Source organism: Motacilla alba, chromosome 12, assembly GCF_015832195.1.
Source record: "Motacilla alba alba isolate MOTALB_02 chromosome 12, Motacilla_alba_V1.0_pri, whole genome shotgun sequence".
Lineage (NCBI taxonomy): Eukaryota > Metazoa > Chordata > Aves > Passeriformes > Motacillidae > Motacilla > Motacilla alba.
The window spans coordinates 13,141,274-13,161,361 of record NC_052027.1 but is presented as its reverse complement, the minus strand read 5'-3'; the positions used below and the strand labels follow the sequence as shown (position 1 = coordinate 13,161,361).

The following is a 20,088-nucleotide window of genomic DNA, read 5'->3' as shown; positions in this document are numbered from 1 at the left end:
TCTGTAAGGTTTTACACAGAACATCTATTGCATTCTCATGATCAGTTAGGTGTATTTCTACCACCTTTTTTTTTTTTTTTTGGCAATATGGTTATGATGTTCCTGTGGAAGCTGAATTATCATGGGTAAGATATTGTGAGGATATTTCCATAGAATCTGATAGCGTTTCTTCACTACCCCACAGCATCAGCTTGTATTTGTTCAGAAAATATTCCCAAGATTTTCAGTATTTTCTTTGTGCATTTGTGTTTTCCTCTGTGTCAAAAAGGTGCCTTAGTTGTAAGTCCCAGCTAGACTCTGTAAAAGAGTATAGAATATACATTGTAAAAGTCACTTAAATAGTTAAATGTGTGTCACAGCAGGGCTTTTTGCCACTAAATGGGCAGGGCACTCCCAAATGCTGGACTTTATACTTGCCATTTGCACTGCAATGCATATTGACAGTCCTGTCCCTGAGAGCAGAGCACTTTTGGGGAAAGCATTCCTTGTCTGAAACACAATTTGAGCAGTATTTTATTATACTGTGACCCTGTGAGCATACATTCAGGAGGGACTTTTGGGGTTTATTTCAGCTGATTATGGAACACAGAGCAGAATACAGCCAGTGACCTCTGTAAATGATCACATATTTGACTTTTGGATAAGAAGTCATCTAGTCATAAATGATTTATCTAAAAGATTCTATCTGATCTGAGACTAAGCTTCACCCAGCTGCTTTAGGAAAGGAAAGCATGTAACAATTTATAAATTTCACATACTGTAGTACTTCAGAAAATATATTTACGTTCTATATTCTTTACATATATCTGGACTGGATTTTGAAAGCTAACTCAAAGTAAAATCAGATTTTTGAAATGTTTGTTACAAAGCCCTTCCTAAAAGTCTGGTATTCATTTCAAGATTATATTCTGTATTTAATAAGAATTGTTAATATTGTCTGTGTAGCATAATTACAAAACTGTACTAAGATGTGGCACTCAAAAGAAGTGTCCTTTTCATCTTCATTCCTGCGGTGCAAGTAGGATGTGCATCACATCAAAACTATCTCTTCAACTGCCATTTTGTTTATAATATAGTCTAAGACAGCGACTTTGAAATGAATATGCAAATAGGAAGAAATTTAGAAAAATAAAAAACATCTGATTTTTTTAATTTGTCCCATTCCTCTGGTGCTTGACCTTCCTGGAAGTACTGGGCTATCACACATCAAGGCACCATTCCTTTCATATGAATTACTCAATTCAAATACATTTACTTTATTTTTCAGGCTGCAGTTCAGTATCTGTGTTGGTAAGTAATCTAAATTGGTCTCCAAACTTGCTCTGGTGGCAAGGCTGAACAAACCAGTTGCAGAAGATGCCTCTCTAATGCAATTTCTGTCTAGTCCCTCAGAGTTTACCAAATGTACATGCATCACAATTTGTATTTAGAATTTCAGATTTGAGAGGGAAAAATAATTGAGCCAAACTAGACAGGTGAATTCTGAAAAAACATTTCTAAACAACCAATTTTGATATTTCCTGGTTTGCCTGATTCCTTGGGACACTGATGATGGCAATGTCATATATATCAATAAAGTTTTGTAAGTTTTTTTTTGTATTTCAGTCTCTGTTGTGCCAGATGCTGATTATATTCAAATCCCACAGCAATCAAAGGGAGAAGGGTGTTTCACACTGGACAGGACACATGGGTAACCCAAGTCTGAGGCTTGTGTTTAATTTCAGCCAGTCTTAGCTCAGGTGCCTCCTGCCTCATGCCAAGTTCTCTGTGCACCCCCAGAGAAGATGGCAAAGCAGCTGAAGAATCACAGGGTTCCTTCATGAAGAAGTTTTCAAAGACTGCATATGGGACTTCTGTGTGAGGGAGTCTAGAGCTAAAAAATATGCAAACTAGCGCAGGAAGTAGAAAAAGCATTGGAGAAGAGCAGCAATGCAAAAACATTTTAAGCCAAATCTTTCCCTGTGACCTATGTAGGGAACAGATGTGGACGAGGATTGCTGTGAAAAGGTACCACTTTGACCACGAGCATTCACATTAACCCAAATGCATTTATAATTGATTTCAGGCTCTAAGTCCTGTAAAAATTTGCTCACATGAGTACTTGTATTCTTCTGTAAGCTATCTGACCAATTATAGCCCCAAATACCAAGCACTGATATCCCTCACTCACTGGAGAAGGACTGAGAATAATTCCTTCTGACCAGTAGCGTGGGAACAAGGTGCCTCTCCTGCTTCCTGATTTTAAACTTGTAACCTGCTTCACAGACACTACTGAATATAGTAACCTTTATAGTCAGCTTAGGAAATGGTTCTCTGCATTTTAGCAGAATAACTATATCCAGTCTGCTATGCCTCACAGAGGAGGAAGATTGTAAGACATTTCAGTTAATTTAGCTATGAATTGCATTAACTGATGGTAACCTTGAAGAAAAATTAAGAATACCTGAAAAATAGTCAGGTCTGAGAAAGAGGCTTCCTCTGAAATATTAATTTTCTTTTAACCAAGGAAAAAATTCTTATCATATGAGCTGGACAGGTCTTTTCCTGTAGTTTTCAGACTCTGATGTTTTATTGACCAAACTCCTTGCTTTAGACTTGAGCTCATGTTCTCTGAGGAAGTACAAGTGGTAATTATGCAAGTCTTTCCTTCCCTGTCATGGGCAACATTCACAAGGGAGATTTACAACCTCCAGCTTTCAGATATGGAGAGTGGTTGTTTAACTTCAGGGAGAGCAACACTGCCACGGTGAATGGCATCAGAATTGGAACAAATCCTCTAGAAACTGGCCGCATGGACAGTCCTGGGAGTTAATAATTATGGTGGGGGGGTTGCCTCTTCTTTCTCCTGAAGATTGCTCAGAATTTAATTTGTTTTAGAAAACAGACTCCTAAAAACCTGTGTTTACTCCTCTAGGCAATAGCAGACCTACCTTCAGCAATAGCAAAGTAACCAATGGACTGAATGATACTTGTTAAATTGAAACAAATTCAATGACATAAGTGATCATAATGTAAAGACACCACAAGGAAAGATAGTGTTAAGGGCTGGTAGGAGTTGAGTGCTGGCCTAGATACACAGACAGGACAACTATAGACAAAATACACTGTAAATGAACTTCAGTAATGAGACCTAAGATCTATTTTCTTATCACAAAGCATTCAAAAAGTCAGGCAGTCTGTTCATCTGACTTACATTTAAATGGAATTTTGATATATAGAGGAAACAGTTTGGCCCCATGCTCCTGTAAATGTACACATTTGCGTCAGAAAGAAGAAAGTGGGTTACAATCAGAAATTTACTTTTAATCAATGGACTTTCATTTCTCTTCAGTAAAGTTTGGATTAGCCCCTTAATGCACACGCTTATCATGACTGACAACAGTCCTGCCTTCACACATTTGGTTGATCTAAGCCGGGAGAAGGTGCAGAGGGCAGGAGAGCTGCACAAGGAACACGGCTGGTCTGTAATGGCTGCATTTTTGTGACCCTTTGTGGGTTGTAATAAGGATTTTTTATTAAAACAAAACAAAACTGCAAGAGCTTGGGGGCAGATCTGTGTTCTCTTTTGGCCTGTGTTAACCTCTAACCAAAATCTGGCCATTCAAAAAAAAAAAAAAAGTACTTCAGCTGTTTTTCTTTATTTTTGGAAGTTTAAAATGAAATATAAAGCCCGTAATAAAATGCATATGAGGACATGAATCAATAGACATGAGAACTATGTTAAGAGCTATGCAGCCATAGAGATCTTCATTAACAAGGGTGTTCTACTTGTGAAATTCAGAAAATGCTCTTATTCACTTGTATGCATGTTGTTGTTTGTGTCATTATTTATTTCTATGGTAACCAAAACAGTAAAGAACAGCAATATTAGACAACAATCGAGAGAAAAAATACAACCTCATTGCAAAAGGAGACAACTAAGAGCCAAAACAGAGGTGTTTAGATGATGGTGTAATTTGCTATAATAACTGTTTAACCACATATTTGGCAAGCCCTGGATAACTCACTTATGAGTAATGCATTTGTCCAAATTACATTCAAATAAAAAGTAGTTACCATGCTCCATTATCATGTGCTCTGCACAGATATTTCCTCCCTATCGATTTTCCCACGGCAAGAAGGCTTCTCACTGAGCCCAGGTTAGCTGTGGATTGGTGCTGATTTCTCTTGTGCAGCCTCTGCCAAGCTGGTTAGGTGCTCTGGAGCCACATATCATCAGTCCAGTGCTATCTGGAGCTATCTGACTTCCTTGTGCAGCCTCCCACTCGCCTCTTCCCTGTCTGCTCCATCTGGAGGGAGCTTGGCTGCTCTCCTCCAGCCCAGCTCCCCAAGTGCACGGCAGCTGCAGCTGCCAGAACATCTGCTGTCTCCTGGCCTTGCTGGGGTGAGCACCAAAAGCATGGCCCTTTTAAAGTTGGACACGTGCCTCCATTTGAAACTGGATGAGTTCAAAGTTCTCCTGTTTGTCGTGAGACTCAGAGCTTCGTGGGAATAGACAACTGTCTGTAACGCAAATTCGAGTGCAAGTTTCAAAGGGATACAGTGCATTGTCTTTAGGATGCACTGGCATTGTGCCTGCTCTTCCCCTGCATCTGTGGAGATTTGGGGTTAGAACAGTCTCATTCTGAAGAAAGAGTCATTTTCAAGAGCAAAGAGTGGAAGGAATGCAAACCCAAACAAAATAGTCCTTGATTCTGCAACTGCATCCGTCAAGGGTGGGCTTCTAGTGCACCAGTGCTTCCAGCCTCATACAAAAGCTGAAAAAATGTGCTCTGGGCTATTCCTGATGAAGGCAGAGGTTGCCTCTTGTTTGAAAAGGTGCATGTGAAAAAGAGGTATCTTATTTGGAAAGTTATGAGCACGAAATAACATCACTGTAATCTCACAGGAGGAAAATCTGCACAGCAGCCCCTCATCAGCTGTACTTTTCATCTGTCAGGGTCAAATCATGCCCTGGCGATGAGCAGAGCTCCCACTGGCTTCGTCATGGGAAATGCATTACTTATTTAGAGCTCACTTGGCTTTATTTGGAATGATTTAATACTTCGGTTATTAAAAGTTTCGTGGTTTGGAGAAGGAGTATCAACAGGTGACCCGCCCTTCTCTGCCACTCTGTTCTGTACTTCGTGGCAGGTTTCTGCACGGGGCAGACCCAGAGTGTGCTGGTTTGTGAGGCTCTTCCAGGAACAAATCCTGGACCTTGAGCAGAGTATGAACAACCTGGGACGCAGTAGGAGTTCAGCTTTATCCAACTCGTGCTGGCATGGAGCTTTTGGGACTCTCAAAATGTGTCTTAACTGACATGTTGGCTTGAAATGCAAGCTGACACAGCTTCATCCCCTGAGCGTCCCCCACTGCTTATATTTCTGCCTGCTCAAACCTGGAGCTACTCTGGCTCAAGTCTGGAGTGAACAAACAGCCTCTCTGAGGAGGAAACCTCAAGCTCAGAAAAGCTTGATCCTTAATCAGGCTCTCTCAGAGCTGGAGGAGCTCTTGACTATATGAACTCAAAGTTCAACATAAGTGGAGATGTTCCTGCACGCAGAGTTGTCCTCTGGGGAGCTCCCCACCTCTGCAGCACCCCCAGACACAAACATGCTGGTCCTGCCCCTCCCCTGGGGCCCTCACAGCTGCTTTTTACAGAGGAAAGATCCTTACTGAAAACCATCTTACAGAAAATAAGAGGCTTTAAGGGCCTTTGACAATTTCCCCAAACCCACTATGGTCCTCTCCAGCTCCTCAGTAAGACACTTTGGCACGTCCTGTCCCTGTCACCAGGTGGGGAAGCAGGAGCTGCCTTTAAAGTTATCAATACTGAAAATAGAATCAAAAATATGTCTCCAGTGGGATGATACAGACACCAGCAGAACACAGAACAAGCTGCTCCAAATAATTGTGCAGGTCAGGAAAGAAGATAGAAGCTACTGCTACTCAATTTGTACCATTGCAGCTCAAAGCTAAGTAGGCATAAATAGAATAGAAAAATAAATAATAGAAAATAAATAATAGAAAAATAAATGTATATTTAGCTGTAGTTAAAAGTGAAACTTAATATCCTATGTTAGTGCGTAGTACTTTCTTACGAAAGAAAACTAATTTATAGGTAAAGAAACAGAGCTTAAAACTAAGAGTCTGTGTGGTTTAAATAAGCTAAGTAAAATGCATACTTACTTACCTTTTATTCTCCTGCTGTGTGTGCCCTGAGCTGGTCCAGGGACTTCTATGAGGTAAGAAATTCCTGGTCAACAAAAGTTCCTTTTCTAAAAAAAGTGAACATAATGGAAACGGGGAACCACTTACCAGGCAGCTGAAAAAGGAGCTGACTGTGCAGAGAATTTCACACCTTATGGCTTTTGGTCAGTAAAGCACATAAACAAAATGTAATTTTCTATGCAATTACACAGGGTCACACAAGAATATTATGTTTTAGAAACCCACTCAAAAGCATATTGCTCTGTAAGAGCCCAATCCAGAAAATGGTTCCTCACTTTACTAAAGTTGCTCGTAAGCATTACTGGGAGTGAGGCCTACGAGACATTTTCCTTTTTATGCTTTCTTAAACAGTTTATGTGATAGTAACAACAGGAAGATAAATTACTTTGAATGGTAGCAATTAGAGAAATAAGGAGTGTGATAGATTTACCATGTGGAAAACATCTCTCACACATTTTCCTACAGTCATTAAACCTGCTTTTAATGACACGACACTGATTTCAGAAAGAAACAAAGTTTATTTGATGAAAATAAACAAGCTGATCAACACTAAATACTTCCCATACACATGATAACAATGTTATGAACTCTAAATACCTTGGTACTTTACACTTCTACAAGACATTAAATTACAATGACTGTCTAATACATGCCCACTGGTAATTTCTAGGAATTCCTTAGTTTCATATCAATGTCCTTAACCATATATCAATATCACAATCCAGAACATGCCACTCACTTGAAAAAATTATTACAAGAAGCACTATCAAATGAGGATCTAAGGTAAATAGGGGATACTGACCCATTGCTGCAGAACATCACATTCAAACGTCACCCTACACACACAAAAGAAACATTGCGGATATAGTTGGTGTCAACACATCTGAGGTCTTTTCATAAACACTGTTTAAAAAGGAAATTGAAACCCACTTTCAAATGAAAGTCAATGTGCAGGTACGTGCATACTGGATACACAAAATTCATTAAATACAAAATTCATACTGTACATTTAAATGAAAGAAAGAATGTGCAGTACAAGACTGATCTCACATTAAAATAATAACCATTATCTTAAATGTTAAGCAAAAGTTAATTTGCTTCATTACACTCAGAGGAGGGGGGAAAAAAAATCTACCAAACATTGCTCAAATAAAATATTTCCCAACATCACAGTGTTTATTGTAAACCCCGAGATTCTATTTTAGGATATGAAAAGATTTTCTCCAAACATCATAGAATATCACATGAAATGAAAAGAAAGAGGGAAAAAAAACCAAAAAAACAAAGCAAGAAGAAAAAAAAAAATCAATGTTAGACAAAATTTTCCTCTTTAGGGGCTAACTTTTAGGCCCTGATAAAAGTTTAGATCAATACTCATACCAACATGAGTGGAGCAAAAATGCCCCTAAAATAATATCTGTGACAAAATTGGCACATACATATAAATATCTAACTATACAGCTTTGTATCTGTGACCCTATTTCCCCCCTAGTTTATATCCTACTTCAAGTATTCGGTTGCAGAGTTAAGGTAAAGACCTGATTGTAAGAGACACAGACGATTGTCCCCTACCGCGACAACAAATTTGTCATGAGAAACCTGTTTTGTTGTCTGAGTTTCCAAGTGCAACATTTGTCATATGTGCTAAATATACTCCCAAAAGCTTTGCTGTTTCAAAAACAAATATCTAAAATGCCGTTGATAGTTAAAGGACAAACTTTTTAAACATGAATGAAATTTGGATTATCTACGCTATGCTAATTCTATACATTTTAATCTATTTACTGAAGACAGTCACATCCAGCAGGACTCCTGCTCAAATAAATTGCTCCTTGATTGCACCAAGAATCATGGTACAAATAAATAAAATATCATTTCTAGACAATAATTTTAAGGGGATTACTATGTATGGCTCATGTAGGATGTTTAGGGTTAATCGCACCACAGGTTCAAAAAATAATTTGTCTAAATTCAGTGCAAGACTTTAGGAGTATCCATTTAGATTTCTTTTTTTTTCTTTTTTTTTTTTTTTAACAGCAGCAAAGAAAAACTACTAAGGATTAAGGCCACCCATGCTTAAATTTATTGTTTGTCCTTTAAAAATGCAGATATTCTATTTCCATTGCCATCAGCATGGAAGCATTTCTTCCATGGACAAAAAGATGCCTCAACAAAACACCCAAACATTTGCACATGTTTGCCAGACTGACTGAAAATGTTTGTGGAGTCAGAAGGAACCTCTCCTTGAGAAGTAGTAGAGATCTGACTGTCAGTTAAGAGTCTCTCACTGAGTGAAACGACTTCACATTTTATTTTTCCTTGCATGTGCTTTAAATTTATTTTACTAGACACATTTTGTTGACACAAACAGCCTTCAAGTGCTGTTTGTTCATTGGTATTTCTTTAACATCTAAGATTCATTGGGGTCTGTGTTGGAGACTGTTCTTCAATGCAGAGAACATTAACAAACAGTTCCACATTTACAGGAGACCTAGTGCATATACAGTATTCACAGCAATCTTATCTTTATTTTTGTTTTTGTTTGTTTCTTTAAGAGTCCCAGCTTTTATTGTTGAAAACATGTATGCATTTGGATGGTAAAAGGTTGATACATCCTTGTGTACATGTCCATATATATACACACATATGTATTTATATACACCTCAAGCTTTTACCATCCAGGAATAGATACATCTTGTATATAATCATATATTTATGTTCAAATTAGATGTCCTATGCATTGTCAGAGACACACACCATATTTTCATAAAACTAAGCTTTATCATCAGTTATTAGTACCAAAAATTGATTTCATTTCCAACCTGGCCCAGAGCTTAATACCGGTTATAGTATCAATATTTGGTTTTGGTTTGGTTTTAATTTTTATTATTTTATCAGTAGAGAAAAGAAAACAGAGGAGGGTAAAGGCTTGTTTTTATTTTTTGGAAAAGCCTGTATCTAACTGGGGGTAAAGTTAATGCCAACACCCTTATATAGCATTTTACTAATACCTCTTTGATAATCTAGTGCAATAGAAGTGATACTTTAGAATAGACTAGGTAAAATCAGCAAATGCAGATGCCACATCTAGGGAATCTGAATTACCTATTAAAATCAATATTAATTTACCAAAAATTTGCTAAATAACCTGTTTAACTGAACTTCATGAAACACCTATATTCTGAACAGATGATTTCTTTGTAAAAGCATGGTAACTCACAAGACCCATTAAAGACAGAAATGAAGCTCTTATCATTTCTGCTTGAGTCTCCTTCCATTACTTTCCAAAGTATCTAATTTCACAATAGACTACAAGAAATAATGGAGAAAATGCTAATTAATGCAGCATTTCATTAGATATCAACCTTAGCATTCATTTTCTGCATCTGTGATCTTCTCCAGGATATCATAGTCATGTTTGGAGATCCAATGCAATAGATTATCATTGTTACCTTCCAGTGCTATAGTTTTTTCTTCCTTTTTCACTAGTTCCTCTGACAACTGTAACAAGGGAAAAAAATATTCCAATTAACAACATGACTGAGGCATCCAGAGCATCTTAGTTCTCATCTAATCAAGATTCTCATACATATGAGTGGAGATAATGCTTTTTTAGGGGCTGAGGATTAAGTAAGGCATTTAAATTCAATTTGAGCCCACTTATGTTCATAGGGTGGCAATTAGTTTTATTGCTAATTTGAATGACATGACTCCCCCTACATGGAAAATATTTTAAATTCCTAAATTGTCAAATTCTGTTGTGCTTGTGATTCTGTAAACAGTGAGTTTTATGATCTTGTCTATAAGCACAGTAACTTTGAAAGGGAAATGCTATTAATAAAATTAAATATTTTTCTGTGGGAACCAAGGGAATCGTTGGTTTATTTCCACCCAGTTCCGTGGCAGGTGGGAATGTGTAGTACCTCTACCAGCCCTCCCAAATTGAAGCACCGTTTTCCTGTCATGTTTTAAGCACTTTGAGTTCACTTTTATTTGTAGAACAGTGGAAAAAGGTTTCAAGGACACAAGAAGCTCAGATTTGCAGAAGTTAGCAATGTGTTAGGAGGTTTTCAGCCACACACCCTAATCACAGGTGCACTGCCTGGCTTGGCTGGCACTGCTGAAACCCAGGGGACTGCAAGAGGGAGCTGGTGTCAGCACAGCTCAGCCAGGGGGACGAGTCTTCCTGCCTTCCACCAACTTTGGATGAGACTCTGTCTGACTGGGACTACAGAGAGAGGCCTCAATGATTTGTATTGTTACTTTAGCTGTGCTGCAAGCAAACAGCAGGGTATGCTTGAACAGAGAACAGTGAATTGGTCTTATTCACAATATCTGTATATCAGATGAGGGGGAGGAATCAAATGATTCCTTTGGAGGGCAGTTGTTCATTTATCCACTGACTTTGTTTCTAGAAAATTTGAAATGTATTATGTATGTGATTCTCCATTATTGCCCTTCCATTTTTGTAACCTTAAATGTTTCCAAAACATCCCATGTTATGAAAAAGAATTTGGTATACAATGCTTAGGGTTTTGTATACAGCTGAAAAGTTGTTTTTTTGTCAAATAGAACTACTTGACTAAAATTCCCCTTTAAAAATTCAGAATCTAATATTTATCAGATAAATTATTCTGTGAGTAAAGTGAAACATTGCTTACAGAATAAATTATCACATTATTTTAAATTCCTGTTTCACATCTTGCTGGAAAGCACACATAACAGTATATATCGTACAAATGTAGATTAATTTTACTTTTGCAGTGAGCAGTTGGTACAATTCTTCTGGTCAGAACACTCAGGGACTAATCCAAAGTCCACTGAAATATGGAAAGGTTCCCACCGATTTTAACAAGTTTTGGATCTGGCCCTTGAACAGTCTAAAAATGACTTCTGCAGAGCTGGAAAGCCAGGGAGTTCCTAAAGTAGATCATGTTACTAGTTCTGGCACATAAAATCGTTGCAAACTTTTTATGAAAACTGTAAGTCAGCGCATGCATTACGTTGGTGAACTGTGCATAGCTCCCATTCTTTTGTGAGCTGAGAATTTCTTAATCGTCATGCAAAGAGATACTGGGGCAGAGGAAGCACACCTATAAATTAATGAGGAGAGCACATTCCAGAAACTGCAGCACAATAATGCCTAGGGTTTTTAAACTAAAATATAATCACAGCAAATCTTCAATGCAGTTGCTATTTTTTTTACAAGCTGAAGTTCCTCTGCAATTAACACTTTTATGCTTGGAGAAAATAAGAACCCAGAATAAAGTGTCCAATCTGAGGATCAGCAGCAAAGCACAAAATGCACTCCCTCTCCAGCCTGCTCCTCAGATTTTCATTGGGGTTTTACTACAGAATGAAAGCCCCCAAATAAACCTCACCCACTTAATCAACTCACCCATTCATCAGGAAACCATATATGTATTAGAAGTGTAACAAAACCTTGTTCGCCACAGGTAGGAAATGCAAAGTATTTCTCAAGTAAGTCAAATAAATATATAAAAGGATATTGCTGTCAAATACCAACTGAGGTTGAGTAAATTAAATTTATATTTGTTTCTTCAATGCTGCACTTGGTAAAAGTCACTGAACCTCTAAAACAGAAATAAAGTTTGGTAACATGCATTGGGCCCAAATTCAGCAGTGCTCCAGCTGAAATTAATGTCTTATGAGTTTGGCACCTCTGTCAGTCCATTAGATACCAGTCAATGAAAACAGCAGAAGGATGTGAAGATATAAAAGTGTAGTAGCCCACAAATATTTGTTCAGATTGTTTTTCCTTTGGATAAAGACACCTGCCTGATTAGTACTTTTTACCTCCAATCCTTTCCTCTCAGCAGTGATTTGCAGAAACAAGCTGGAGAGGGTGGGTAAACACAAAGGGGTTAAAGGGGAAACTGTTTAATAACAGTAGTAAAATGCAGGCTATTTTTGACATCTGGGTTAATGTCCATTATGCTCCATATGCTTTCCAAATGTTTGCAACAAGCACCCAGATACAAAAACAGATACCCATTCACATAGGCTTAAATTGCCCTCTCCTAACCTGTTACACATGGTACCTACATAAAAGGCCAACAACTGATATGGTAATTAGTGAGTAAGAAGGAGAGGGAATAGACACTTTATTGCAGGGAACTGGTATCTGACCAAATGTTAGTAGAGAAGGATATCATTAATGAAAACCTGTGAGGGCTATTTCTGTTCCCTAATCTACGTCAAGGCCTCTGCACTATAATGTGACATCCTTGAAAAAGCTGTCAGGATGAATTCTTCAGTTTCCTTCTCCAGACTCATTCATCATTACTGCAATCAGAGTACCAACAAATGATGGGAAATTATTTCATTCTCTGGAAATAAGTAACTAGGCTGGAATAAGGCTATAACTCATAAAGTCTTTCTCAAGTGATGTCCTGGAATTTGCCTATGCCTCTTGCAACAACATCGTGTAAATTATAGGAGGGAGGGAAAAAAAAAGCATTCTCAATTTTTACCTTTCTGCAAAACCATGAAAAGAATGACTCTATTAACTAAGAAAAAGTCATATCATTTTTCTGTGCTTAACTTGCTCTTTGCTACAGCAGGCATAACATCAGGCTGCTCACAGGAATTTGCAAGGCTTAATGTTTGTAATGTGCCTAAAAAGTCTTGGATGAGTGCTAAGTATTATTATTTTTCAGTTCCTGCATTTGATTAAAACTGAAATAACACAGTAAAAATTAAATTAATATATTAAGTTACAAGTAAAGAGCAAGCATGTGGTTTGTGGAGCTACTTGTAACACTTTTAATACGAACATGTATTACAGAGTAGGTGATTCCCAAGGTCTGTACTGACATGTACCATGTGGGCATAACTTAACAACTGAAAAACCCCCCAGAAGTTTGATTCAGCCAAAAATCTGTTCGTGGCTTCTGTGTGAGCTCAGAGCTGGGGCCAGTGGGAGCACTGTGGGCTGCTTTCCCCTGCCCCTGAAGTGCAGTTGCAAACACAATCACAGCCCAGATATTTGCAACTCAGCACAAGCAACAGAATTGGGTAGCACAGATCTGCTGCAGTGCTCGCCACTGCAGAGGTCCCTTAACACAGGATGTGACAATGGCATGACATGTGCTGTTTGAACCTCCCTGTCATTACAGCCCAACAATAAATGCTGGTTTTGCTACTTCCTCCTGGCCTAACTCTTGAGGAAAGAAAGAAAATCCACCTCTCACTTTCTAAAGAATACAATAACCTGTTAATGCCTGTTATATCGACATGGAAATCTCTAGTGAGGAGGGCCAAGAAGAAAAATAATTAAGGCATAAATTTGTATCCAACCTACGTAGAAAATTTTCAATGCCGAGATGCCAAAGACACCTAAGACACTTGTTGAGCAGAGTGAAAAGGTAAAATCTAGTTTAAATTTATAGCATTCCTTCAGTGTCCCTCTAGGAGTTTGGCTTTTTGCCAGTGTTCCTTGTTAAAAATTTGTTAAACGTGTTTGGCATTAATGCAAACACAAAGTGCTCATTTGTTACAAATTCTATTGGAATGCATTCATTTAAGGCAATGAAGTAGTTACCAGAAAAGAAAAAATGTTCATTAAGTACATTTTAAAAATACAATGATGTATGCGGTGCATAACTATGGCGCCCCAGTGGCTATATAAATATCTGACAGAATAACCACAAGTTGTGTTTGGTTTGAAATTGGAATCTCTTAAACAGAACCGATAGAACAAAAACTGGTTTTGTTTGTTGTCAAAACTGATGTTAGTCCTTCTTGTTTAGATCTGGTTATAATAACCAAAGTTTTGCCATACAATTTTTTTGCATCTCAAATCAATAAAGCCCACAGGTTAAAGTAATGCTCAAGGAAGTTTCTTGATTCTAAAGGTAAGTGCAGCACTGCACATTATCTGGAGAACACTGGACACAGAAAGTAAACACCCTGCTTGGAGGAGAACAAATTTTAGTCATTCTTAAAAACTCCACTTGAGGAAATGTTACCTGGGAGATCTGCAACTGTCTGACAACATTCAGGTTCACCTCAGCAAAAGGTGTCCTGCTCTACTCCTTTCAGAAAATAAAGAGCTGAGACCTAGTTAACAGCATCCCAATACCAAATCCCTCTTTTATAATAATGTGAGATATCCCTGGTAATGATAACTCTTGATATTGAATAAGCAACTCTGAGGTCTATTTCTTAGATGTTAGAAAATGTCTTCTTAGCTACATTGTAAAACTAAAACCATTTTTTTCTTTAGTTTTTCAATGATTTACAGCTACTAACAAAAAAGTTTAAAAATGATAAATACATAAGTAAAACATTTTCAAAAGAAAGATCCAGAAACTGTGTGATTTAATTAAATATTGAAAGGTTCACAAAAAAACCACCAGCATAAAAAGTTATTTATAAAGACAGAATTAACTTAGCTTCAATTCTGGCAAAGAAATTATTTATCCCATTTGTTGCTATTTATGTTTTAAATTCATTACACAGTAAACTTCAGAAGGATCTGCAGCTGGTGGTAGAATCACTGCACGAATGTGATGAACTTTCCATATTGCTATAATGCCAGAATTGTTAATCTTAGTTAGGGATAAAAGCAGATACCATTGGGATGAATAAAATCAAATGGATTCAAGCCCTCTAGACAGTAAGAGTCCTTGAAAACTACTGTAGAATTATATCATAAAATTAGATGAAGTTTATGAACCTTGAGACTATTTGGACAAGGATGCCTTCTCTACTGGGAATGTTTATAAATCAATATTAGACAAGTGCTATATGAGTTAAAAGACAGTTATTTCTTAGAACCTTTTTCTTTTCATAAAACAAGTCCAGTCCAAATCAAAGCTCTTCAGAAATATGAGAAAACTCAATACATATCCTTCAATCTGTCACTTGGACACTGAATTAAAAAGGGGGAGTGTTAAGGATGGCTTCAGAGCAGGACTTTTCAATGGGCTGAGCTGGAATGACGATGATGGAAGAGTTTCCATCGATTCCAGCAGACCCCGCAGCCGCACAGGGAGGCGGCCGGGATTCAGCAGCGCAGGGCACCGGGCTCTTTGTCAAGACGTTTATGACTTCCTAAAGATAGAGCACATTGAGATCATTGTTACTTTTTGTTGTTGTTGTTATTTAAATCGAATTGAACTGACAAGAAAAGAAGAATTCTTGGGTTTAAGTGCCTCGAACAGCGACGCTCCCATCGTGCTCCTGAAAGCGATCTATAGCAGGGATCGCTCGACGAAATTGGAAGGTGCCTTTTCCATCCTGGCTGATGTGGAATGCCATTTATTCTCCTGCGCGGGATTAATTAGGGGCCTTTCTTTGGGTTTTTTTGAAGATCAAGGTTTCGCGCTCGGTGCTGCCTAATAACACGGTGTGCCTGCCCGCCACCTGGCCCGGCGCGGCTCGCCCGGCTCCGGCGGCGGCACCGCCTCGGGCCACGGCAAGTGCGGGCAGGAAACGCCGCCACGGCCGCGCTTAACCCGCGCTCTGCCGGCCCGGAGCCGGCCCTGCGACCGAGCAGCGACCCTGCGGCGGCAGATGTGCCGCCGAGCGCCGAGCTCCTGCACCGGCGGCGGGACAGAGCTGTCCCCGGCCCCGCGCCCTGCTCGGGGACGCGCTCGGAGCGCGCTCCGCGGCCAACCCGCGCAGCGCTGGCGGAGCCCCGAGCGCGCACACAGCGCCCGTGCCTGGGAAAAGAAGTGGTTAAATAAACGCTGTGTCAAGCCCCCAATCTAATAAGTCATCTTATTAGGAAGTTGTGATGCCCTGTTTGCCCTCGCCTGTGGCTTGTCTGCTCCACTGAAAGGTCTCCTGCTGGGACCTTTGTGGCATTATACGAGGTAGAGAGGGCTGCTGCAATATATGAGCCTTGGTTTGGAGCAGCCAAAACAGCAGGAGAACTAAGCTGCAAAGAATTAAACATGTAACAACTTTGTAAAAGCACAGACAGTGATTGAGGTTGGCCCTTTTGCTGTTGACACATTCTGGCCCCTGTAGGTTGTGGTCACTAAGCCCATTAGAGCTGCAGTGTGGCAACATCTAGTTCAGCAAGTTCAATGTGTTTCTGGTTTATTTCTAAATACTGGATGCGAGCTGGCAGCGATAGGAGAGTGGAATATGGCACCAGAAATATGTCATAAACACAGTCGTCATTGTCAGGGATGTGAAATTACTTTTCGAACTATTTATTTTTGGCAGATGGAGGGTGGGTGTATTTTTGCACTTTGTTAACTGAAATTTAATTGCAACTTGCTGCATGTTTTGTCTAATCAAGAAAAAAAAAAGAGACAGGAAACCTCAAGATACTGTTTTCTCTTAAAAGAGAAAATTTTCACTGGACAGAAATCTTTGTTGCTAGAAATTCACTGCAAAATGAAACCAGAGAAAAACAAACCCAATAAAATCTCAGCTTGGATAAGTTTCACTTATGAGCATCCACTTATTTAAATAACAACTCTCGACTGTACTTTTTTTTTCCATTTCTTTTAGATAAAATATACATTTAGCCCAGATTTTAAAAACTGGGTCGTGAAATGGACAAGAAAGATTAATTAAATTAATGAAAGGAGGTATTACAGACATAACGAAGGGTAGATTTAAGTTCTAAACCCTAATATGTAGAATAGAATGCACCTTCCCATCTCCTTGTGGACCACACTTTTTCAGGGAACACTGCAAGGTTTCTGTTGCACATTGATGAGGATGCTCATGGTCCCTCAGCTCTGAGGGCTCCGTTTGCCTCTCCAAACTGTTGTGATCCCAGGTTTTAGAAGTCCCTGCAGATTCATCTCTGCCAAGAGCTACTGGTCTGTAGATAGGGAGCAAAGGATGAGTTGGCTGAACACTTGTGCATCTGACACATTTGTCTCTCTCTGGAGCCTGTTAGTGCTGCCCCTGCCCTCCTCCCCAGATGAGGCAAGCTTATGTAAGAGGTGAAATGTGCAGAGAGGGATTAAAAACAGGTCACAGCTGAGGGAGGAGGAGAGGGTTTGGCAATCTTCTGTTCTTTGTGTCTGCAGCACAGGCATTTCCCTGGTGCTGTCCCCTGTTTTCTCCAGGGGTTTTTGCTTAGGTGTGGTCACCCTTTGGGTGCCCCCAGCTCCCTGCTCTGGCAACACAGCTGAGCTCCAGCTCCTGCTGACCCACAGAAATGACTGCCACTCCTTTTGGAGGGATGAAAATTATGTCAGGGGCAAAGCACATTCTTTCTTTGGCCACCAGTAATGAAGGAGCACTTCTTTTCTGTTCTTTAGAGTTTGCCTGAGCCAAGCAAGGTCAGAGTTGTGGTTTTTCTCTGGATAAGGGAAATTTCTAGAATTTGTAGGAGGTCAGGGTTTTTTTCTGCCATATTTTGAGATTTGCTGATAATTTGTGACTAGAAGGAAATTCTTAAAATCTCATACATATTTGTCTGGTTGTAGGGAGTATGATTTGGGTTTTATCTCATGCATCCTACCAGAGTCAGTCAATATTTAATAGCTAAAATTGGCTGGCTGTTGTGCTTGGGTAACTCTAGTTACTGTGGCTGCTACCACACTGTTGTTAGAAGCATATTGGTTACTAGATGTTGTACCAGAGTAAATACTAATAAATTTGGTGGTTGTGGAGAGGAAGTTTAATCCAAAAGCATCCCAGCCAGTGAGGAGGCACACAAGGGCTGTACTCCTTCTTTTGATGCACCCAAAGGCTGGATGGAGTTGGGCAGAAGAGAGGTGGTGAGGGCTGAGTGAAGTTTTGAGGTGTTTTATGTGTGTGCCTATTTCTGCCTTTAGGAAAAGGGTGGATCCTTGGCCAGGCCTGAAAAGTCTTCTTAGAAATGCTGGACATAAGCATGGTGTCCTTCAGGCACACAACTCCAGTAGGTTATTGAAAGTTTGCTCGGGTTATTTTTTCCTTAACCAAGCAATAACAAGAAATTAAATAAAGATGCATCTCATGGCTTGTGCTTTCCCAATCACCTCAGATTTATCATCTTCTAAAGCTGAGAATAAACTAAAGAGCTTCAGGATATTGCTCTGTGGATCTGAATATCTGTACCAACAGCTGTATGTCCCACCTATACTTCATAATTTAGATAAACCATTAACTTGCCATTTACTTAGTTTGTTCTGCTAGCTAATAACCCAGCACTCACTGAAGTTACCCTATCAGGTATATCTAAATACTGATTGTGCTGTGGAAGGCATTGTGAGGCATGGGTATTGTATTAATAATAACAATATAAAAGAAATCAGTCTGTCAAAGTACAGTCAGAATATATTCTATTGTACACAAAAAGTCTGTTTTACAGTACATGAGATATACTCTCACCTTCTCCCCCTCCAAATGATCCTAAATATATATTTTTTTATTTTACATAGCTCATGATACGTAACTGCTTATAAAAATGGTGCCTGATGTTACAGTTGCATCTTTTAATGTTAAGAAAAAAGAGATACAACTAAGGCAAGTGTTAGTAGGGTTGGTCTGTTTGAAGACCAATGCTGGATCCATTTAAACTCCTTCAAACTGCTAAGGCATTACAATGACTGTGTGTGGCACTGGGAACAGGACCATACATGCTCGACAGCTACTTATTTTTTAAATACCCATCCAAGTAACACGCAGCATTTTGAAATCTAACTTGTGTGGTCTAATTATGCAATAATTTTTATAATTTAGGCCCCAATATTATGAGCTTCTCCACAATTATGGCTCTGCCCACGCATTTCTCAGTGCATGATAGGAAAGACATAGGGGCCAGCTCTCTTAAACATACAAACATATGTTTTAATTTTTAAATTTTTACTCTATCTGAGACTTAAAAATGCACTTAATATTAAGAAAAGGCTTAAGAGTACATCCTGAAGGGGACCTTAGTGGCTTTCATTCAACTAAAGGCATACATATATAATTCCATGCAGACTGAGGACCCACATTTATCAGCATTCCAATGATAATGAGCATCACATAAAGGGAAATGATAAAATAGCAGTAAGCAAAAATTTGGTCCCTCCCAATCTTCAAACACCACCTTTATAATCACTGTACACTCAAAAACATATATGTGTGTAAGAGTTGGAGAGATGAGAGGCTTAGACTTCAAGATTTCCAAAGATACTCAAAACATCCATGCAAGTGTCAAATGACAGGTAAACATGTACAGCTAAAAACATGAACTTCATTATGAAATCATATAAAACTGCAATGGTGACATTTGTTATTTGATGCTATTATAAAAAAACCTGATGTATTGCAATTAAACTGTTTAGCAAAACAGGACAAGGAAATTAATGAGCAAGAATAATCACCACAATTCATTGCTAACTACAATTCACACTGAGCAGTAATTTTCTCTAGAGAACACCTATTTCTCTATGCCCATTTTGTTTCTCCTCTCAATCTCCCATTCCAGACCTTGTCTGACTTCTTTATTTTTCTACTTGCTTAAACTTGATTTCTCCCCATTTTTTTGATTCCATTCGCTGCAGCAGAGCTCTTTCTGCCCTGTCACCAACCTCAGCTCAACTCTCTGCTGAGAGGTGGCACTGGACAACAGCTGGAAATGGTGTGACACCCTCTATTTTCCCTGCAGCTCTTGCAGAACAAGATAAAACATGAGAAGAGTAGTTCATAAAAAGCAGGTTTGAGGACAGTAATTGGCTAATTAGAAACAGCAAAACAAACCCAGAAGATATTCTTGATGTGCATGCACAATTGTGTCAACCCCACTGAGGTAAAGGTAAAGCTCAGAGTGGAACTTAATTAATGGAAACAGCTTGGAAAATAAGGATAGTGATGGCAATGCAAAAATTGTTCATTCCTCCATTAATTTTAGGGAGAACAACAACTAAACAGGTACTTATAAAAAATATTTCCCACTGAAACAACTAC

General features: G+C 38.9%; 1 protein-coding gene across 15 annotated transcripts in view; it reads right to left on the bottom strand.

The window, feature by feature from the left end:
* Positions 1–6,711: 6,711 nt before the first annotated feature.
* Positions 6,712–20,088, bottom strand: part of ERC2 (ELKS/RAB6-interacting/CAST family member 2) — a 418,139-nt gene continuing 404,762 nt past the window's right edge. For all 15 annotated transcript variants that reach the window (XR_005258403.1, XR_005258404.1, XR_005258405.1 and 12 more), the window contains one exon: positions 6,712–9,714. The gene's annotated coding sequence lies outside the window, so the exon portion shown is untranslated. The remainder of the gene's footprint in view (positions 9,715–20,088) is intronic.